This window comes from Canis lupus, chromosome 13 (genome assembly GCF_011100685.1).
Source record: "Canis lupus familiaris isolate Mischka breed German Shepherd chromosome 13, alternate assembly UU_Cfam_GSD_1.0, whole genome shotgun sequence".
Taxonomy (NCBI): domain Eukaryota; kingdom Metazoa; phylum Chordata; class Mammalia; order Carnivora; family Canidae; genus Canis; species Canis lupus.
The window spans coordinates 27,807,982-27,831,819 of record NC_049234.1 but is presented as its reverse complement, the minus strand read 5'-3'; the positions used below and the strand labels follow the sequence as shown (position 1 = coordinate 27,831,819).

The 23,838-nt window shown below is 44.1% G+C and overlaps 1 protein-coding gene across 4 annotated transcripts in view; it reads left to right on the top strand.

Moving 5' to 3' along the window:
- The window catches only part of ASAP1 (ArfGAP with SH3 domain, ankyrin repeat and PH domain 1), a 357,363-nt gene that overhangs the window by 118,656 nt on the left and 214,869 nt on the right, over positions 1-23,838 (top strand). The gene's annotated exons all lie outside the window — the stretch shown is intronic.

Here is a 23,838-nt window from a genome sequence, read left to right as displayed (position 1 = left end):
AGCAAAGTGAGTCTGTTGAGTGGGTTGTAAGTGCCATGCTTGCCTCCTCACTGTCACCTGTCTCTGTAGCCACTGGGACTTATGCTCTACTCCACTATATTCTGCACATTTTTGCAGGAAATTGACGACCTTTTGAAAGATTTAATTAGCTCTTCTAAGACAAAATAACCTGCTTGAGATCAAATTTATGTCTTAGAATTCACAGAATTTAAAAATTGAGAAGGTCTTTAGGTCTTGTAGGCCAACATCTTTGTTTTATATGGGATGGGACAAAACAGTTTCCTTACATTTCTAGTTTTCTCTATTTGGAGTTAGGTGGTAGCCTGTTAGTTCTTAACTTGTTTTACGATTTTGTTGCCTTTACCTGAATGAAGATTAGTGTATTGCCGTCGCAGGCGAAGGGAACTGGGGCAGTGGTGTTGATGTCTGTAGGCCTGATCGGTGTCTCTGGGTAGATAATTTTACTCTTCTCCATAGATAAATTCCACTTTCAGAGGGACCTACTAGAAACTGTGAGAAGCTGAGTTTTCTCCACTGTTTTATTAGCTGACCCTGAAAGGAAAGATACGTGTCCCCAGGAGCATGGAAAACTTAGAACTAGGTTGATTATAATTTTCATTTGAACTTTTCCTGCCTCTTACAGGAGGCTTCTCAGTGTCTAAATTTTAAATCTAGGTATGAAGGCTGACTTCTCTCCTTTTTTATTGCTTGTGAACACAGATCCTAAAAGCAGGTGACATATGCTCGTGGGTATTCCATTTTGGCAGTGAAACCAGACTGCTTGGTAGGCATGATAAATTTGGTTTCTTCATTAAAATATGTTGATTTTTCTGATTATAAAAGTAATGTGTCTTTATTATAAAAACATGGAAAATAAAGAGAAATATTTTTTAAATTGCATACCACAATTTTGAGAATTCTGATAGTATTAACTAGACAGAAATTTGTTTAAAGTTTACTTTTCTATGTATTATGCAGTAATAGTTGAGATGATATGTAGCACATGGAAATGGTTATTGTATAAAATAGCTGTGGTGATATGTAAATACAGTCTTACATTCTATTAATTTCACTTAAACACTTTTTCCTCATTAAAAATTGTACCCTCAAAAAAATTGTACCCTCTGTTTTAGTGGCTGCATGATATTCCATTTTATGGATCTACCTCCTTTATTTTTCATATTCCTGTCACTGACGTTGGTCTTTCTGGTCTTTTAGTCTTTTAATACATGCCTTGCTCTGATCCTCGTTCTGACGAATCCTTTAGGAAGGGGTTTCAGGTGCTCCAGGGAAGGCTTTCTTGGCACATTGCCAAGTGCTTCCCAGAAATGTTACATCAATTAATGTTCCCACCAGTGGGGTACAAGTGTGTTCTCAGGGCCAGGGAGGTTTTGGCTCCTCATTCTTAGGGTGCACATATTTGCCCCATTCTGGGCTGCCTGGGTTTCTCCTCTTTCCTGCACCGAGGGCAGCATACTGCTGTTCAGGGCCTGGGGTCAAGTCCTCATCCACCTGAGAGCTGGCTGCTTCCTCCCTGGTTACTATTAGGTCTTCATTCACTAATAGCATCATCTATCTGGGAAGTGCCAAGGGTTTTTCTAGTCTTTTCTTTTCTCTTTTTCCTTTCCTTTCCTTTCCTTCCTTTCCCTTGCCCTTTCCCTTTCCTTTCGAAAGAAATGGCTCTCTTAAGATGAGTGGCAGCTGGGGTTGCTTCTGGCTATATGATCCAACACGGCAGTAACTTACAGGACACAGCCATCCTATTTCTGGCGTCGCCAGCCCCCTTGCCATCTTCTTAGCATTCTTCACCAAGGTGCTGAGCTCCCGTGCAGCCTCTTCTCCAAGTAACCACCGCGGTTGCTACACAGGAAATGAAATTGTAGAAACGCTTTAGAAGACTGACAGCTGAGCTGATTGTAGGAGTGACGGCTCTTAAAGTTCTAATAAATTGCGTTCAGTTTCTTGTCATTTCCATTAAGATGCAACAGAGGCCCGTATTCTTGCAGGCTCCAGAGTGGTCCAGCTTCTTCCCTCCCAGCGCTCCCTGAGGCTAGCTGGGGCTGCCAGGGAAGGGCCCCACTGCTCCGACCTGCCCACCCTGCTTTCCATTGACCTCTTCTCCTTTCAGTTTGACTTAGCATCCTATTTCCCAGATGGAGGGAAAAAAAAGTCTTCTTCAGTATTTGGTCTTCATTTGAACTTAAACATGACATGGGCTGAACCCCGGCTCTCTCGCACATCAGTTTTAAGACCTCGGGAAAGGAACCTGACTTCCCCTTGCCGTCGTGCAGGAGGGGCAGTTCCCTTCTCTGGGCTGTGGGAGGGCACATGAGATGTGCTGAAATTCATTGTGATGTCGCTGCCCCCAGTTAGGGTATGTGGCCTGCTGCTCGTGCCTCGTGTTTGCCTGAGGCTGGAGGGAGTGCCTGGTACATAGCACTTCGACCCCCTAACACCTGCTGCTCCCAGCCCTTCTCACCCCACCTCAGGCAGGTACTCTTCCTCAGAAAAGCACTGTCTGTTCATGGAGCCATCAGACTCTCAGGGCTTTCCCTTCTTGCCTTGTCATAGGACATTATCAGTGGGGTGCTTTCTGCATACCCGTTTGCAAACAGTTTCCTGTTCCTTATTTTAGCCATTTCTGTAAAAGTAACTAGCAGTGCAGCAACCATTTCTTCACCAGCCTTCCTCAGCTCTCCCCCCTTCCCCCATTCCCCAGTATTAGCCGGTCTTTCTTGCTTCTGTGTCGGCAGGCAGCCCATTAGCCCTTTGAGGGAAAGGCCTCCTGTCTCATGGTCATCTCTTTAGCCAGTCTTACTAGGCTGGCAGTCATCACTGGTAGACTCAAGAGATGATCTATAAAGGGTGGTGGGTAAGGTCTCAGAAGCAGCTGTACAGCTCCCTGGCTGGCTCACTGATGTATTCATACTTTTATCCATTTACCTAGCGACCGTTTCCTGAACTTATGTTCAGTCTTAGCACCAGTGACACAAACAGGGTGGCAACACAGCCCCAGGCCTCAGAAGCTCATGATGAAGTTAACCATTTTCTCCAATAAGTTCATCCACTGTAGGAGGTGTTATGATAGTAGCTGAATGGGCGGGGAGCGGATCATAAATGATGGACTTGACTATTCCATTTGGGGGAAGAGGCTATAAAAAAGTCTCCATGTAGGACATGGGCTCATCCTGATTCACACGGAAGGTCCAACCCTGTCACTCCTCACTTTGAATTACTCCACAGTAGGATCCTAGAAACTCAGGGGCAGCTCAGTGAGAGTCCTAGGGTTCATCTCTTTTCCTGCAGTAACTGAAATCCTGGCAGTGTATTCTGGTTTATCACAGAGGTGTCTTTTCCCTGCAAAGGCCATTCCCTCTTGCCAGATTTTGGCTGACAGTGGGGGGGGGGGGGGGTGTTTCATGACCATTTTAGGCCATATGATGGTAGCATGTAATGATGTGACGGGGTGGGTGAGTGAAGAATACTTAGTTGGGTACTCTTCTTCTGAATTTTATTGATGAAGAAACAGTTTATGCACATTTTTTTAGATTTCTTTTTTTCTCTTTAACATGCTTATGGTCATTTCCTAAAAGGTTATAGTGTAGACAACTATAGAGATTTAAAAGAAAAAGTGAGAGATAAGAAATTAAAGTAGGAAAAGGTCTGAAGGTATGTGATATACTAAATGATAGTAGGGTCTGGAAGATGCAGTCAGGTATCCATACTGACACGAGGTGAGGAAACATTGACCTTCAATCTCTTTGGACCCTTGTTAATGAATTGCCATGTTAGAGACCATGTACCTGTCCATTTCACTGCTTGCTGTTATTTGATCATTGGCCTGTAATAGTTAGAATAAGGTTGGCTGCATATGACAGGGGGAAAAACAAAACAAAATGAGGTTTAAATATGATCACTTACTTCTCTGTCACCTAAAAGTAGTGTGGACATTGGCCTGGAATGCCATCAGGGATTTAGGCTTCTTTTTCTACCCTACTTTCCTCAGCACATGGTTTCTGCCCACCAGGTCACATCTTGGCTCAAGATAGATGCTGGAGCTCCAGCTATCACTTCTGAGATGCAGATACTAAAAAAAGGAAGGCAAAATCGAGCCCTTTCAAGTGAATGTGTTCTCTTCCAGAACCCACATAATGCTACAACATATTGGCTAATCTGGCTGCAAGAAAGACTGGGAAATGGGTTCTTTGGTTTCCAGCAGCAGAATTTCCTGCTATAAACTGGAACTCAGACTCCAGAGGAGAGGAGCATGTGTGTAGGCAGTGAGCAATGTCTGTCCCAGGGCCACATCAGAGGAGCCTTGAGGTAGAGAGGTAGAGGGAATCAGGGTTGACTGTCACCCACATGGATGCTGAAGTTGCTGAGAGTGATGTTGGGGTGTAGACAGTTGGGGTCAGATGATGGAGTCACTGAAGGATTAGTAACATGGAGTCCAGGAAGGGGAGGTTGTTGCATGAACCTCAAAGGACAAGACTATTGAAAACTCTATTCTGCTGGGCCAGCTGCTGACAGGAGGCATGTCTGTCTGTCCTGCCCAATTGGGAAGTAGGAGTCCTGCTAATGGATACTTTTCCTTATGGACTCTGTGGGAACACAGGACCGGGGAGCACAGAGCAACCTGTTCCTTAGCTCAGGCTTTGCCTAGAGTGTGACCTCTCTTCCATAGAGGAAGGAAAGGAAGAGTCTTTACTTTGGATCTGCTCACCTTGTAGGATTTCTCTTGCTACTTGTTTGTATCTGTCTTCATTAGGAACACAATTTGTGGGTAGTTTCGTTTGAGACTTGCCATCCTGCCTGAGACCTCAGTTCCTGGCTCTTACCTCATGCAACCCAGTTTCACTTTTCTCTTTCTAGATCTCAACCCGGATCCCAGACAGGACATGATCATTATTTTACATGATCTTTCTTGCTGCTATGCAAAGGAGATAGCCATTTTGTAAAGTATTTACAGGCTTTCTTTTTTTTTTTGGCTTTGTTCCTTCCCTTTTTTAAATCCTGGATTGACTTCTCTGTGCCACGAGCATGATAAAGAGCTGCCTCACACTTCCTTATAAAACTCTCCACCTGTCCAGCTGATACATAATCTTCTTTCCATTTGTGTAGTGCTTTATGGTTTACAGACATTCTTCACACATTTGCTCCTCTGATACTCATAATAAAACAGTGTTGGAGGCAGATGTTACTTGTTTCCAATCAGAAGCCTAATCTCAGGGCAGCCTGGGTGGCTCAGCCGTTTAGCACCACCTTCGGCCCAGGGCATGCTCCTGAAGACCTGGGATCGAGTCCCACGTCGGGCTCCCTGCATGGAGCCTGCTTCTCCCTCTGCGCCTCTCTCTGTCTCTCTCTCTCTCTCTCCTCCCCCCCCCCCCCCCCCCCCCCCGTGCCTCTCTCTCTCTCTGTCTCTCATGAATAAATAAATAAAATCTTTTTTTTAAAGAAAGGCCTAGGGCAGCCCCAGTGGCGCAGCGGTTTAGCGCCGCCTTCAGCCTGGGGTGTGATCCTGGAGACCTGGGATCAAGTCCCACGTCAGGCTCCCTGCATGGAGCCTGCTTCTCCCTCTGCCTGTGTCTCTGCCTCTCTCTCTGTGTGTGTCTCTATGAATAAATACATAAAATTTAAAAAAAAAAAAGGCCTAGTCTTAGAGGTCACCCAGCCAGTTTGTGAAGACCTGGGTTTGAACCCAGGTTGTCGGTCTCCCTCTCTTGAGTGTAGAGGTTCAAAGCAAGCAAATGAATGTTAACTCTTGGCCTGAACAAAATCTCGTTAATTGATCTGTGGCTGAAACAGTTGTCTACATATCCAACCACATCTAAACCAGCCTTTGATTGTTAATGTTTGTTATCATCTGTGGCTCAGCTCCCTTTTGTTGGCACCAGTTAGTGTTTTGACTGTTTTACTATATGCAATTCCATTCTGATTGGATCAAGCAGGTTTGTGCAGGTCCCAGGCTCACAGGGATCCCTGCAAAGCTTAGCATGCTGTATCACAGAAAGCTGGCCCAGGTGCTGGGACTGTGCAGGGCTGGGTGGTGGGGGGTGGTTCCTAGGCTGGGTATTAGCTCTGTTACCGTGGGCACACCACTGAATATTTATGGGCCTCTACCTTGCCTTTGTACAATTCTGATAGAAACAAGTCGTTCTTGGACCGTTTGTTACCTCTGCAAACCTCAGTCCTCTCCTCTGTAAACATGGAGATAAGGCCTACCCACTGAACGGTGTTGCAAAGATTAAATGAAGTAGAGGTCAGTGCCATGGCTAGCGGTATAGTGTAGCTGGAGCTTAGCAAATGCTCCATCTCCTTCCCCTTTCTCTTTCTCTTCCTCTTCATCTTTTCAAAGTGTTTGGAGAGCCTCATAAAAAGTGATGTGGAGGTTTAAAAATCAAGTCAAGGATGTCACAGTCTGAACACCTTGTATGCTCAGTACGATTCATGTGTGAAGTTTGTGTTGTGGGGAGCAAATTTGCCTGTTTGACCCAGAGCCACAGCTGTGTAATGACACTCTGGAGAACCGGCGCCTTTTCTGACCAATGTGAGATGCCTCTGAAGGCGACTCACTCTAGCCTTTCATTGATGATGCTCATTTATGTGCAGTACTTGTTTTTTCCAGATTGACTTCCTGTCACACCGAGTTGGTGGTTGGTGGACTGCCTGCCATCGTAGGGGTGGACCGCAGAAAACGTGTGCAAAGGAAGCCAGCAGTCTTCAGGGCTGCACTGAAGCAGGGAGAGGGGGAGCAGAGGGACAGCACAGCAGGTGAGCTACCCTCAAGTGCAGACAGATAGCCTTCTTCAGGTGGCGGATACCTGCACCTGTCCCCCTGGGGGGTCAACTAGATGGCCGGCACCATCAGTGCAGGAAGTTTTGAGTTGTTCCATTTCCTCCGAATGTAGACAGTGTTTAAGATAAAAATGCATAAGCTTTGAGTATTCTGGGGTGGTGGTTTCAGGCAGGGATGTTAATTTTTTTTTCTTCAACTGAGACCTCTGGTGTCCCTTGAGGACCTTACCTGTTCTGCGACTGCACCAGTTTCCGGCCTTCAAATTGCAGCACCCTGGTTGGTCAGTAGCACCATACTTTGTAATTCAAGAAATTCGAGAATACCACAGGCTAGGGTGTGGCTCTGCAGTTACCCTACAGTAAATTTGCATGAAGGTGTTCCTTTGAAACAAGTTTTCAAGTGTTCTTCTCTGGACCAGTAAGGCAGAGCAGAATAGCCGTTTCCTCTCTAAGGCAAGAGATTTGGAAAGAGGGCTGCATGTAAATGAGATCTCCCTGAGCATGAGGGCTGCAAAGGGGAGGAAAGGCAGTGGACCTTTGCAATGAAAAATTTTAAGGTTATGTTATTTTACTCTTGTCGATGGTGGCAAAAGGTGATTATGGAGGCTATATTTTATTTTGAGGACCCACCAGATTTACTTAAGAATGGTCAGGAGGCCTCCTTAGTCATTAGCTTGGCGCCTGTGTGGTACTCAGCCCTGCCCCTCCACCTCAGTGTGCTAGTTGGTAAGGTAGCTACTTGCTCCAGGTCCTTCCAGTTTTGACATTTAAAGAAAGGCCTTTTCCAAGCAATATGTCAGTGGTTCCCAAACTTTGGTGTGCTAACTGGAAGACCTTTTAGAACAACCTGCTGGCCCCCATCTTCCCAGAGTTTCTGAGTTAGGAGGTCTGGGATAGGGCCTGAGAACTAGCTAGTACTCCCGTGATCCTCACGTTGCTGAGCCAGGTGCCACACTCTGAGGGCCGCTAAAAAAGGAAAGCAGTTCAAGAGCGTGTTCCTCCTGTGAAGTCATTGCTGTATTAGATTGACCAGGCCATTTATGAGGATTGACTCTTAAAGCCTAGAAACAGCAAAGAGCTGAATGTTTAAAAAAATAAAAAAGAGGGAGGGAAGGAAGGAAGGTAGAGAGAAAGAAAAGAAGGTGGAAGAGAGGAAGGAAAGAAAGCAGAAAGGAAGGAGATATAATAGGAATCCTGTGGGGAAGGGCACGTTTCTCTCCTCTTTATCCTCATTTTGAGGATTTGTCCATCTGTGTATTAATGGCCTGTGAGTTTCTTGGTTTCCACTCTGCTTGTGATTTTGGCAGAACTTGTTTATCTCCACCTGTGTGTGTGTGTGTGTGTGTATAATATTTATATATATTTATGTATATTCTATATATATTATATGTATATATAAATATATTTTAAATGTTTATGTATATATATTTATATATTTTATATATTTATATTTATATAAATATATATAGGAAAATGTCAAAATATAGCAAAGGCAGAAGGGTATGTGAGCCCCCCCTGTATTCAGCATCCAGCCTCAGCAACAACCAGTTTATGGCCACTCTTGCTTCCTTACTATTCCACCAGTTTCCTGGGTGGGATATTCCCCACTAGATTAATCTTAGGTCCCAGACAGATCATTTATTTCACTGATGGTATAGTTCAGGATGTATCTCTAAAAGATAAGGGCTCTTTAAAAACACAATTAAAAAATAACCATAATGCTATTATCACACTTAAAAATTTAATTCCTTAGCATCATTAAATATTCATTTAGTGTTACATTTCTTCATTGGTCTCCAATGTTGGTTTGTTCAAATCAGCATTCAAATAAGAGCCCTACAGTCTGTTTAGATGATTGTGTCCTTTGCTCTCCCCCCTCCCACCCCTCCTTTTTCTCCTTAATTTATTTGTTAAAGCAACTATTCGTTGGTCCTGTAGAGTTTTCGCTTATTCTTGGCTGGAATTTTGCTGATTGCATCCCTGTGGTGTTAAATGGTTCCATTGCTCCTAGATTTCCTGGAAACAGATCAGGAGGTCTGATCTGGAATCAGCTTCAAGTTTGATTGTCTCTGGTGGGGGGTGAGGAGGGGTGGGGTGAAAGTACCACCTTTCTGATGGCAGCTTCGTGATGTTGTTTACTTGCATCCAGAGTCTTTCGGTGCCTGGCATGCCTCGTGTGTTCCTTCTTATTCATTCTCTCCCTTTCTCTCTCAGATACTAAGATTGACCAGTTGGTACAGGTGTGGGAGAGGCCAGATTTTTTTTTTTTTTTTTTAATGTATCTTTTGGGTTAGCAACTTTCAGGAGGAACAAAATATAGGGAAGTATGAGAGGTATCATCTGATAATTTAACTTTAGGGGAGTACTGTTCTTACCTCATCATATTAAATTTTACTGTCCATGCTCTTCTTCTGAGTTTTGTTTCATATTAGTATTCCATACCTGTGATAGCTACTTTCTTAGAGTGACTCCTGGTTTATTTTGAGTACACTGGTCAGGAATTGCAAACTGTTGCCATGACACATATGCCCAGAATAAGGCTTATGGGTAGATAAGGATGTAGCAGGAATCAGGAACCTACAGATTGAGTTACTGGCTAATGACGCTTGTGCGCATGCACACGCACACAGACATGCACACATATGTGCACACAGTTTAGGCAGTATTCATTCAGTTGTGTGGCTGTCCAGAGCCACCCAAGTTAATACCTTTATATTCTCTGAAGTAAAGGTAAAAACAGACTAGTTCAATCTAAACCAAAGGCATAAGACCAAGGCATATCTCTAGGTAGAATTTGAGTTAAATGTTGTACAAATGTCATATTGTACTAGAGTGAATACCATTGTTTTCCCAATATAATAAAAGACTGTTATTTCAGGAAGGAGCTTTAATGATCACCTAAGCCAGTCCCTGAGGCCCTGAGAGAAGAGACTTCCTCAAGATCACACATTGAGTTAAGATGCCATGCTATAAGGTGGCAAAACTGGATTGGCTCAGAAGGTGTCTCCAGTAATTAACCCCTGTTTGTTCTTGCCAAGGAAAAGACCATCTCTTTTTCCACAGGGACCAAGAAGGTCCTGGTGCACCTAGAGCTGCAGAGGTCCGTGTCCTTAAGCCATCTGAACTTGTCCCCTGCCATTTGAAGGATAAGGCATTTTGGCAAGTGCGCTGCAGGGGTGTTAGCATCCCAGAACTTTTGAAGACAGAAACAACCTTTTGCAGCACCCCAACCCCCAACACTGTCCCCAGCCCCCAAGCAGAGAAAAAGAAGTTTGTCCACTCTCCTGGGCTTGTCTCTTCATATGCAAATCTAGTGGTTTGAGCTAATTGTTTAAACTTGTCTGTCCTGGCCCAGCTCTGTGACCTCCGATACAGTGTTTAACCTCTCTGAAGTCGTTTTCTCAGCACAGCGTTAGGAGACTGGACTGATCCCTCCCCACCCCACCCCACCCCCGCACCAATATTCTGGAACTCTCTTTAATTCACACAAACACACCAACCAGGAAAGAAGGTAAAAGTGTCTGGGAAGCTGCGTATTTGTAGCTCAGGCTGCCCCTTGTTAATGCTCTGTCTTTGGCTTCGTAGTTCCTTGTAACTGCTAATCTGTTTAGAGGTAAAAAATCAAAACTACAAAAACAGCTATAAGCTAGAACATTTGGTTTTATCATGATTTTTCAGTAAGAGTGTGAGAAATAACCTCTCCAACCCTGAGGAAGGGATGATGCATTGGCTGGAACTGGAGGAGACCACTAAGTCAGTTCTCTGCTGCATAGGTTCCTGGCTACTTTGTGAAGACGACAAGGAATGAGGCTAGTGGAGTCAAATAAACCACCGTCGTTCCCAGTACAGCCTGACTGTGGGCCAGTAGACAGATGTCCTGGTGCTGAGCTCTAGAGCCAGAGGACTCCCCTGCTGGGTAGGAAGTGACCAGCTCACCCCCCCCCCCCCCCCGGGGGGAGGTTCCAGGAAGTGGCTGGACTCTTCAGTGCACAGGGTCTCCTCCCATCCTGCCAGTTTCTCTGTCTCCCCTAAGATCAAGTAAATATGGGAGCAGGAGAAAGTCAGGGTGTCACACCAGAGGGGTGCTTTTGCAAGGAAAGGGACATCTGGCCAGAGTGGGGAAAAACGCGAGACCCTCCCAGCAGCACCTGTGTAAGAAGATGTGGCAACCAGTGTCTCTCAGTGGTGTCCCTCGGTCGCCTGGTATCCATCCTGTTTGTAGGTCTGTATTTTCCTGGCATGTAATTTTAAGTCCCTAAGGAACAAGACATTCATGAGGCTGCCTACGCTAGAGTAATGTCTACCTTTTATTGGACACCTTCTTTGTGCCAGCCACTTCATTGAGCATTCTGGACCTGCATGTTCTCATCTAATCGTCACTTGTCCAAAATAAGAAAATAGGTACCACCGTTACCTCCACTTTGTAGATGAGGGAACTGAGGCTTAGTGAGGTGAAGCCGATGTTCGATGATTGCACATCAGTGCAGATGAAGTCATGTCATTTTATTCCATTCTGACTCCATATGACGTGCTGGTGTCATTGTTTTTTTTTTTTAAACTTGTGAGGCTGGATTATTTTTTTTTTAATATTTATTTATGATAGTCACAGAGAGAGAGAGAGAGAGAGAGAGAGGCAGAGACATAGGCAGAGGGAGAAGCAGGCTCCATGCACTGGGAGCCCAACGTGGAATTCGATCCCAGGACCACGCCCCGGGCCAAAGGCAGGCGCTAAACCGCTGCGCCACCCAGGGATCCCCGTGCTGGTGTCATTGTGCTTTTCAAATATGATACCAGGTAGCTCTGGAAAGGTGGTGGGAACAGCACAGTGGCTAAAGAAAAGCTGCAGCACCATGGCTGAGAAGAAGCAGTCAGAAGAGAAGGTCTGAGGTTATCAGTGGTATCATCCTTGTGTATGAGCACCCCGTGCTTTTGGGTAGGACCTATAGATACAGGCAGAGACATAGACTTGAGATCCACTTCCATTCACTGATGGCACTGCTAGGTGCCAGGACCTGTGCCAGGGGTTCCATATGTACTAGTCTTTTGGAAACATTAATGTAGCAATATCTGTTGAAGGGACCAGTGAGAACTGCAGCCAGCCTTTTATGAGGCCGCATTTATCTGTCCTTCAACCTCTCACCACATATACACAGGGCCTCCTGGACCAAAGCACCTCCTACTGTGATCCCCTAAGACAACTTGTATCCTTAGGATTAGAAAGGTCCCCTCCCAGAGGACCTGGTGAAGCTTAAACTATTGCTTCTTAAACTAGAATTCCAAATGTTTTCTTTTTCTTCTTTCTCCTTTCATGCTGTCATGTTCTGTTTAAGCATGTCAGAGAAGGCTTCATTCTGGTCTCGATTGTATTCAGGCTCCAATTCAAAGGCACCATCAGTGTCCCAGGCCGGGGGCTCAGCTACAGGGATCAGCAGTGATGTGTGTTGACATCCATCACTTCCAACTTTACAGTGGATGGTGTTTATTTAGAGTGTCGTAAGGGGAACAAGCAAGTATGTACTTGCACATAGATATTCCAGGCTAAGTTCAGATCACTTCATGTAGAGGAAGTATAAATAATAGTGAATCCTTTGGAGCCATATTTAAATACTACCATTGTAGAAATTTTTTTAATTTGAAAATAGAATTTTTTTTAAAAAGATTGATTTATTTTATAGAGAGAGAGAGCACAAGCAGGAGGAGCAGAGGCAGAGGGAGAGGGAGAAAGAATCTCAACAAGACTGCACTGAATGTGGAGCCTGACATAGGGCTCAGTCTCACAAGCCTGAGATCACCACCAGAGCTGAAACCAAGAGTCAGATGCTTAACCAAAAGAATTTTAATTGTGCCCCCAGGCGCCCCCCCCAAAAAAAATTTTAATTGATCTAACTTAGTTTAGTTATGATTGCATTGCTTTCTGTAATTGTAGATAACCTGTAATGGATATTGCTTATTTTGCCCTTTTAAAATAATGGTTTAACAAATGAAAAAAAAAATGCACGTGCATTGAAAAAAGACTTGGAGAAGATAGGACACAGGGTCTGTAGAGATGGTCTCTAGGACAGAATTGGCCGTTGCTATTTGAGTCTGAGGTTGTCCGTACTTTTCCACAATTTCCATCCAAGTGGACATTTTTTCTTAATTTTACAAAATATGGCCATTGGGAAAAAGTTGAAAAGAGTTAAATAGAGGGAAGAGAATTTAAAAATCACCCAGCACTCAGATCACCAAAGCTGGCTTTTAGTGTCTTGCACTTGTCACTTGTAGTCTGACTAGCAGACTGTGCTTCATTCCCCAGACCTGCAATTTTCCCCCTTTGCACAGGTTCCTGACAGTCTGCTCAAGTATATTTTCGCAGAATGACTCTCCTCCCCCTCAGTAGCAGCCTCTGCTGAGTGTCTAACAGATAAGCTGCCTTCACAATGAGCCCAAACAGGAACCTTACCGAGGACACACTATCCCCTCTATAGTTGGTCTTGAGCCCCAAACTACTACAGTGTGTTCTCTAGTAAAGTGTAATCTATACACTGTGTTGGCATTATGTGAAGTTTGTTTATTTATAGTAAAGCTCAAATGTATAGTGAATCTGGGACACTCTCTGTACAGAGCCCATTAAGAAAATTTTCTGCTGAGTGTGGGCAGAATTTAAACGGATTATTTCCTTATTTCCTTTAACGGGCGTGAAGCAGCCCTGTTGAACCTGCCTGTTCAAAGAAAGTTTTCAGAGGAATGTTTTTTTAAACCAAGGAATATGTGATTTGGTGATGGAATCTATAAATAAAGTGACCCATTTTTAACTAGATTGCTGGTGTGCTTTTCAGTAGGACTTTGTGGTTTAGCTAATGAAATCTTCCACAGATGATCCTCTGAACCTTGTGTCTAGTTATATCACTGCTGCTTTCATGACTTAATTGCCTTTGTGGTTTAATTCACTTCATGACACATCCATCACTCTGAAGTTGTGCACGGTTCACCCGCTTCTGTCCTAGCATTTGCTTGATGACTCTTGGGGTCAAGGAGAGGCTGAGAGGTGGTTTTATGCTATTAAAAATAAGTGGTTGTTTGCATAGGCTAATCTGTCTTGTTTCATTAAAACAATCTTTTAAATTTTATTTAGTGCATTGAATCTCTTTTCCTCCTGCTCGTTTTCTGCTCCAGAATACTATGGGTTGAGCCTATAGTAAGTTATTTCTATTATTTGTGGAAAATTAAAGTCAAAGTCCTTTCATATTTATTCTATCATTTAATCATTCCCACATTCAACTCCCAAAAAGCCCCACTGTGGCAGATATTATTATCCTTGGGTTTTGCAGGTGGGGAAACTGAGGCAAAAAAATTACAGAGAGAGCTTGCTGAGTCATTATGGCTAGTAAATGGCAGAACTGGGACACTCCCACTGTAAAAATGTGATAGTTTGGATATTACAATTTTTTAAAAGCCTCTGTTCCATTGTTGTCTGTTAGCAATTGGATGGCCCTACTGTTAACATCTTGAAAGTATGTTGGGAGGCTCCTGTGGAGTACTGGACTTTGAGATTTTCAGGTAAACCTAGGAAGTTGGCTTGGTCACATCTTCTATTTTTGTGGCCATGGCCATGAGTTCGTATGATAGTACAGCTTCAGACTGACTAGTCTTAAAGTCAACTTTTGGAGGAATCAGAATCTGTTCTTACTTGCTTCCTTAAGCCCCAGGACATTTATGATCTTGTGCCTCTGCAGACAAAAATAACCCCTTTAGAGCGAGGTACACATGTTCTTTTAAAAATTGTTCTGGGGGTTGGAGGAGCGCCTGAATGGCTCAGTTGGTTAAGCATCTGCCTCTGGCTCAGGTCATGATCTCTGGGTCCTGGAAGAGCCTCACTTCAAGCTCCCTGCTCAGTGGGGAGCCTGCTTCTCTCTTTCCCTCTGCCTCTCTCCCTGTGCTCATGTTCTGTCTCTTTCTCTGCCTCTGTCTGTCTCAAATAAATAAAATCTTAAAATTATTATGGATCATAAGAAAAAATTCAGCAAGTGCAAGATCTTTTGATAAAACAATACGATGTAGTCAAGTTTGTTTACATTAGCATCAGGGAAGAAAGGGAGAAAGAAAATCCCAAATATGGATAATTCAGAAGTCATTTTTGTCGTCTTTTCAGCAATAGAGTTAGTCTTTTCAACATGTATGTTTTTGACTGACATAAAAAATAGTTTCAACTCCCTCAGTACATGTCAGCTAACAAGGAGTGAGTGTGTACAACAAAGGGACTAATCACAGGTAGTCAAAGGAAAAGGGGCAGTCGGAGCTTTAAATTTTAACCCACACCATGCAACCTGCATGAGGACAGTCACATTTTTAGTACTTCATCCTTCAGCAGGCACGTACTAAAGCGCTTGCTATGCATCAGGGAGTTCTAAGTACTGGCCGCCAGAGCTCCAGGCTCAGGGAGCGTCTAGCAGAGGCTCCAAACTAGAGTGGCCAGGCATAGTGAACTACGGGTTTCTAGTTTTGTTTCATTCCCTGGTCCCTGCCCTGAAAAGCTTATATATTTAATTGGAGGAGAAAAAGCACCATAGAACTGAATCATCGAGATGGAGACTATAAATATAAGTGACACGGATGGTACATTATAAGTACTAACAGACTTATATGGTTCATATGAGTTTACTTCACCAGTATGCCCTAAATATATGTATGAGATAGATCTGTCCCTTTCATCTTTCCATCTGCTAATTTAATCTTGTGCTGAGAGCTGGGTTTGTCCCTCCTCCTACCCTAAGGTTATTGGCCTCTATCCCTGAGTCTCTCCTGTAAAAAGTTTAAAAGGAGATGAAGGACTAGCTCCCCTGCTAGTACTTTTGACCAGTGGATCATCTGAACCCTCAGGGGGCTTTGCCCTAATGACAATGGATACCGGTTTTCTCTTTGTTTCTGAATTGATTTTTGTGACTTAAAAACAGGACATTTATCAAAGGCTAAAGAGATTGTCGATGTGGGGAGAGGGCATTAAAAAAGAAGCCATTATCCAAATGCCCAGTGGAGAGGGAGTCACTTAGGATGTCCACTTAGAGTGACTTGCATAAACAGAATGTAAGCCAGTGAGTGAATGACTCGCTAAGTAATAATACTTATTATAAGAGCTAACGTATAGGAAGTGCTTGCTCTTTGCTGAACTTCCCACAGTACTGAGGCCTTCTGTACCTAACTCCTGACTCCTCCCAAGAGCCCCACAGGGCTATTCTTCAGGTGAGAAACAAACATCTAAGGCTTCAAGAAGTTATATTAAACCTGTGGAAGGTTTCATGGTCAACTGGCCAGTGGCTGAATGGAACTGAGAACCGGATCTTCCTAACCTGAGTCCACTTAATCATAGCAAGTCATATCTTCCTCTAATGATGTTAGGACTGTAAGCAAAGGACATTGTGGGAATGTTGTCTGCAGAGAAGTGATGAATATGATTAGGGAGACCTATGTGAATACAAAGAATCCAAATAGCGAATAATGTGCGTTGGGATAGCAAAGGGCTACTGCATGTGAAGCTTTTGGTACAGATCCCTGTGTTAGCTTTCCTAGCATGTCATGGGGTCCAGTGAAATGCTCATAGAGAAGTCCATTTGAATAGTGGAGTTTGGGAGTTGCTTAAGCCACAGATCACTTGTTAATTGTGACTTGAGGCTAGTGTAACCTGTCTGGTCTTTAGTTCCTTCGCTAATAAAATGGGGATGATTGGTTATAAGAAGGAATGAAATAATCCATCATTAGTAAGTGCCTATAATGCAGCAGGAATTTTTTAAGCACTATGTTTAGAGCATTGAAAAACAGATCAAGGAGTGCACTCATCAAGCTTATTTCCTAAGACGAGCAGACAGTCAAGAGATAAGCAAATACACAGTTTGTTAAGTGGTGATTAGTGCTACGAAGAATGAATGAAGAGAGGTACAAGAGCATGAGAGTAGGCTTCAAGAGCAGACACTGAGTTAGCTGCGTAGATATGAGGGCAGGGCAGTGCAGAGGTAATTAGGAGGTCATATGGTGGACGAAAAACATGGAAGGAAGAGGTTGGAATGGCTGTGGCCATTGTAAAACCTTTGGCTTCTACTCTGAATGAATAGGGAGCCTTTGGAGAATTTTGAGTAGAACAAGACAACCATGATTTCCTTTAAAAAGGGTGTCCTTCTGGCTGCTGTGGAAGATAGTCTGTGAGTACCGGGTAGAAGAGGGAGTTGGGTTAGACTATAGGAGTAGTCCAAGTGAAGTTATCATCCAGTTGATCATATATCTCCTTTATTGATCTGAAAACATATACAGACATTTGAACAGATGGAGAAAAAAACGAAGATTATCAGTTACAACCACTGGAGTGGGCAGGTGCTTACCAGACCATTGGTTTTCTGACCATAAATTACACATGGTGCTTCAGAAAGGATGAGTTGTGAAAGTTGCTTTGGCCCTGCCCCATGATTACATGAGACTGTTGGATATGATCAGATTGATTAATTAAAATTATTTTTACGGGATCCCTGAGTGGCTCAGCGGTTTAGCGCCTGCCTTTGGCCCAGGGCGTGATCTTGGAGACCCGGGATCGAGTCCCACATCAGGCTCCCTGCATGGAGCCTGCTTCTCCCTCTGCCTGTGTCTCTGCCTCTCTCTCTCTCTCTCTCTCTCTCTCTCTCTCTCTGTGTGTGTGTGTGTCTCATAAATAAATACAAATCTTAAAAAAAAATTATTTTTACCTTTATTCATCTCCTCTATTAGCATTATAAGTAGTATTAATATTGGGCTAAGAGCGGATTTAGAGAAGAAATCAAGGGGAGTGATGTTCCTTTTTAGGATGAAGGAGTTGGATTTTCAAATAGGACTTTTCCTCTGGAGATTAGATATTTGTTTCTGCTTAGCATTGGAACAGAAAAATAGTAATGCAAGGTGTTTTTTTTTTTTCCTTGAACATCATAAAAGATTAAAGTATATTCATTTTTATCGTAAGTCCTAAGAATCATTGTCTTAGCATAAAGGGGGAACCATATTCCAAATCAGTGGTTCTTAATGGGTGTGACAGTGATTTTGCCCCCACCGCCCACCCAGGGACATTTAGCAATGTCTGAAGGTTGTTTTTTTCCCTTGTCCATAAACTTTTTTTTAATTTTTTTTTTTAAGAGCAACTTTAGGTTTACAGAAAAATTGGGTGGAAGGTACAGAGTTCTTGTACTTCCTCACCACCCCTCTCCTCACCCTTTCATTAACACCTTGCATTAGTGTGGTACATTTTATCACAGTTAGAGAGTTAACATTATTTTAGCCAAAGTCCCTGGTTTGCATTAGAGTTCATGCTTTGTTTTGCACATTCTCTGGGTTTTGACAAATGTATGAGTATGATATGTATCCAGTATTACTGTGTTACACACAGTAGTTTTACTGCCCTGAAAATCCCGGTGAGTTCCGCCTATTGACCCTTCACTCCCTCCTTCTAAAACCCTGGGAGCCACTGATCTTTTTCCTGTTTCCATAGTCTTGCCTGTTTCAGAATGGCTTGTGCTTCCGATTGCACAGCATGGAGCCTTTTCTACAGGCTTTCCCTTAGCAGTATGCGTTTAAGTTTCCTCCACTTCTTTCTAGCTCACAAGCTCGTTTCTTCTTAGCCCTGAATAATAAATACTTCATTGTCTGGATGGATCACAGTTTGTTTATCCATTCTCCTGATGAAGGACGTATTGGTTGCTTCTCTGGAGATGGTTTTGATTATTACCTCCTTGGAAGAAGCCAGGGATGCATGCAGCTAAGCATCCTCCAATACAGCCCCGCAGGACACACCCGCAATAAGGAAGTACCCAGCTCAGAATGTCAGTATGCAGAGGTGGAGAAGCCCTGTTCAGAATACATCGTAGGTAGGATAAAGCAGAGTATTTTAATCATCCACTTTTTGTTGTGCTAAAGTGTAGTTTGAGAACCTCAGCTTTACAGCAATCCCAGCCACATGAGTTCCATTTTGTGGTTGAAAAAACAATCTAACATGCCTCCGGTCATTCTGCTAGTAAACGGCCAAAGCCAGGATTCTGACCTGCAGCCTCTGCATCTGTGCCCAAGTACGACATTCGCACCCCTCCCCCCCCCTTGGTGTTATTTTGGTCCTTCCCTCTGCATTATTTATGGATTCTTTTGCTTTTGTTTTAACCAAAATGATCTTCCTTTTTTTCTTAATGACTTAAACGTTTTGTAATGTCTTCACTTCAATTCGGTAGGTCTTTGAGTACAAGTAGGTCACTAAAGCAGCCAAAGCAGCAAAGATGAGAAGCCATGGTCCTCAGGGAACTTTCAGTCTAGTTGTCTTCCAATTCCGTCTTTCTTCATTGTCCCCCTCCGATGTGACTGCCTCCGATGGTGAAGATACAGTGATACGTGTCCTCTCATGACCCAGCTCTTCCTCATCCCAGAACCAGAATCCTGTCTTCTCTAGAGAGCCATTTACTTAACGAAGTAATGAAACTTGAGGCATCCACACCCCCTACACCCCGGCTGGTGTCTGTCTCAGGGCTTGGCTGCCATCTCTGGCCTTCCTCCTGTGGCCGTGAATCTAGTTCCCTGGCACATGGCAGCTGATCAGGATAAAGAAGTTGGTTGTTCTTTTTCAGTGCCCATTAGAGGCCTGCCCTCTCGATCTGTTCTTCCTGTTTGCTGTGAAGAACAGCTGGCAGTGTTGGTTTAAAAGCCAGCATTTTTATTTGTTTGGGATTTTTGCCTATTCATTTTTAGCATTTCTCTCTCATCTCTTTCAGCCATGGAGATAGCTGTTCATAGTGGCACATGTCCTGTATCTGGGGAGAAGGAACGCCCTCCACCACCACCCCACCCCCAACACATTGCACACACACACATCCCATAAAATATCTGTTTGTTTGTTTTTTAGCAACCAGGCTGGTTTCCGATACATTAATTTAATCTTTATTTTTATTTTTTTAAAGATTTTTAAATTTTATTTATTCATGAGAGACACGGGGGGGGGGGGGGGCAGAGACACAGGCAGAGGGCAGGGAGCCCAATGTGGGACTCGATCCCGGGACTTGAGGATCATGCCCTGAGCCGAAGGCAGGCACTAAACCGCTGAGCCACCCAGGGATCGCTAATTTAATCTTTAGAGAAATTTCTGAAATACAAGGTTGGTACAGTGCCTTTCTGTTGGTTAGGGTAAGAAGCTATGTCTTTGGGTAAATGAGTGAGTGTCAAGTCTGTGCATGCATGCACATGTCATGTATAATGTTAGCAGCCGTGGCCAGGCTCTTTGTTTACGTGCCTTTCTCTCCTTTTGGACTGTCCATTCTGGGAGCACAGAGATTATAAGTAAATATTGGAGTACCTACTGAGTAGCAGGCTCTGGATGTTGGGGAACCTCTGCCTTCATGGATGTTGCAATCTTGTCATTACATGTCTGACCCAGTCATTTTGCTTCTGCAGATTTTATCCTAATTTTTTCATAGTGAATGTGTGATACAGATTTAATTGAATGCACAGAGAAACAGAGGAAGAAGAAACCAATCTGTCAGTGTTCCTGCCCTGGACAGGCCCACATAAATAGCAGTGACCATTCAGGGTAGCAGATGCAGGTCATTCATTCAGCAACTTTTGAGTGCCAGCTATATGCTGGGCACTGTTCTAGGAACTCAGGCTACAGCTGTGAACACAGTAGACAAAAGTCTTTGCCTCCATAGAATGCTATTCCAGCACACAATTTATATTTGTCTCTTTAATTATGGAAATGTCTATAAAATGCTACCAGATAACAGGGAAGAAGCAGCAGTCTACATGGATTAGTCACACCAGAATTTCATTGTTTTGTAGAACACACCCTTTTGTTTGTGAGTATTAAAAAGGAAGCCACCGTGTTCGTTTTACATATAGAAAGAATGAGGTTTTCTCCGAGAGTAAGCATTGATACATGTCATTTCACAGTTAGGAGGTGGAGGAAGGTAGTCTAATTAGTTATGTGAGCCACTTATCATTAGGATAGTCTGGATAAAATATAAGATACTATTTCTTGTCATGTCCTGTGTTTATGCTGGTTCCCCACATGCTCATCTGAACTAATGGGCTTTTTGGCATCATCTCCTCAAATGCATCATAGGGAATGAATTTCTCTACTAAGAACCCCCATTATAGCTTTGTCAGACAGGGTTTTGATTTAGTGATAACACGATGTGCTCTCCAGGCAAGGGGGGAGGGTCCCTGTCAGTCCTTAACTGCAAGCAGCCCCCTTGTTAGAGCCGAGCCATCGCCTCTCTGACAGATGCTGTTCTGCTGAGACATGGCCCAATCCGGAGGTGAAGGGCTGGACGTCTCTTCTTCCCCTTCTTGGCCATGGAAGCCAGCCTCCATGGGCTTTACTTTAAGAATCCAGTTGTTTTGGGATGCCTGGGTGGCTCAGCAGTTTAGCGCCTGCCTTCAACCCAGGGCGTGATCCTGAAATCCCGTCCCACGTCGGGCTCCCTTGCATGGGGCCTGTTTGTCCCTCTGCCTGTGTCTCTGCCTCTCTCTCTTTCTGTGTCGCGAATAAATAAATAAAATCTTAAAAAAAAAAAAAAAGAATCCAGTTGTTTTAGGGGACGCCTGATGGCTCAGCGGTTAAGCTCTGCTTTCGGCTCAGGGTATGATCCTGGAGTTCAGGGATCGAGTCCCACATCAGGCTCCCTGAGGGGAGCCTGCTTCTCCCTCTGTCTGTGTCTCTGCCTCTCTTTCTGTGTCTGTCATGAATAAATAAATCTTAAAAAAAAAAAAAGAATCCAGTTGTTTAAAAGGGGGATAAGTAAAGCAGGGAAAGATGTTTTCTTTATAGAAATCATAGGTTTTCTGATGGGACGGTCAAGTTTGAGTTCCATCAACTTCATTATGTGTTCTAGAAATTGAGAATTTGCCACACTAGTCTGAGAAATGGGGTGACTGTGATTCTCTACCTTGTATGCACATTAGAATCATGCTGGGAACTGTTAAAAATCCCAGGCCACACCTCGGACCAATTAAATGAGAAACTTGGGGGAGGGCTGGGGTGACCCCAGGCGATCTGTTGTGCTGCCCACGCTGAGAACTTTTGCAGTACATATGGTCATGCCACGCAAGGCATTTACCTTCTGAAAAATCAGGAAATTTACCTTCTAAATGTAAAAATTGTATCCTTTCCTTAAAAGAAGAAATGTGACAGGGTGAGTTCATGCAGATGCCCTAACTTGGTTTGATTTTAAATGTCCGCATTTAATTAAGGCTGAAAGCCATATATGTTGTTTCATGGCCCGATCAGTGGGAAATTCTGGGAACTTCTATCTTGTATTGACCATACAGTGTGTGTGTAAACGCACACGGGGGTTTTTCTTCTTACTGGGCCACAAAACTGTATGTGTTATAGCGTGTTTATTTTTCATTCCTTGTTTCGGCTAACTTGTTTTTTGGGGAACTGCCTGACTCCTCGTTTAATTAACTTCCATCTCCTGTACATGTGGCTCATTTCACACTCCGTCTTAACTGCTAGTGGCTTTCTTTTCCATTGCAGAGGTTCATATGAAAAAATACCTAGTCTGTTCGTGCTGTTTGTTTCCCTGAAGCACATTATTTCTGATCTCGAAACGTAATGTTTTTCAATGTATTTTTTAATAGGAATTTGTTCGCTGAACTGCTTTTGCTGCTGCTGTTCCTTCTGGTTTGGGACTTACATAACTCTCTTCTGGAAAGGTCCTGCTACATTTCCATCTTCTTGATTACCATCTCTGTAAACCCTCCATCCCTTTGTCCTTTCCCCTCCCCCAGCCTCATTGTAACACAATGCTTGGTGTGCCTTTCTGCCTTGTTACAATTTATGGGGAGTGACAGCAGTGGGTGCACTTCTATAGTATAGCAACCAAGCCCATATATCACTGTGTTCTAGCAAACGTCCTGTCCGGATATGCATCCTTAGGGGTAGGGATGGTGTTACGCCAGGCTGTGCTGGCACACAGCAGAGTGGGCAGGAGACGTGACTCGTGGGTGATGTCTGCTTACTAGCACTACTGAGTTTATTGGTGACCTACTTTTACATCACCCATGCGTACACGCCGCACTAAAGCAGCATTGTCATTGCCAGAGCCTCCAAATGTTGGGGAGACAACCAGCCAGTTTTTCAGAGTCTCTGGGCACCACAGAGTGTAGCACAGGCTCATCTGCACACAGCACGGTGTACAGCTTGCCCTTGAACGGCTCCTGGCCTGTCTGGTTGCCACTGTACCTGTTCCCACTCTCTCAGCCCCTGGGCAGGTGCGCAGGAGTATAGATACACCCTGGTTAGCACCCAGCCCACCCCAACTGCTTCTCAGTCTCTCCTTTTAATCTTTTTCTTTAGCTTACCCTCTGTCCCCCACCTTCCACAGCCTTCTCAGTTATGAGGCCACTTGTTTCATCAATAAAGCTTTCTGTTTGTCTCTAAAGTTCATAACCTTAGCCAGGCATTCTACTTAGGTGCTAAGGTGCAATGGAGTGTATGACACGTGGTTTCGGCCCCATAACACCCAAAGTCTGGTGGGGGACAGCAAGCAGTAAACAGGAATTGACAGTGATGTGCATGGGGAGAGGGGTGGGCACCCAGGGCAGGGGAGCGCCTCATTGAGGACCTGAAGGAGAATTTCCAAAGGAAGTAACGGACCTGAATCAAGGACCTGAAGAGGTGGGGGAGAAACTACTGCTTCTGAGAAACTGTGTTTGTTATAGCTGGAGCATGTTGGGGAGACGAGATGGAACCGAGGCTGGAAAGGCCACAGGGCTTTATCCTGAGAGCAACAGAAAGCTTTCAGGCTTTGCAGCCCGGGATTGGCATGATTGACTTATAGGAGGGACCTGTCCTACTGTGTGGAGAGTGGACTGGACAGGACTAAAATAAACAAAGGTGGCCAGTGTGTAGCCTGTTCAGGATGACCCAGTGAGAGCTGCTGGGGGCCTGGCCCAGGAAGGAGAAATGGGTCGGAGAAGGGACCCAAGTGATATTGAACCCAAGGCTACTCTCTGGGGACATAGTTGATGTTTGGCCCCTGAGTGTGAGGGCTTCTCCTGCCCTCCTGCTGCCTC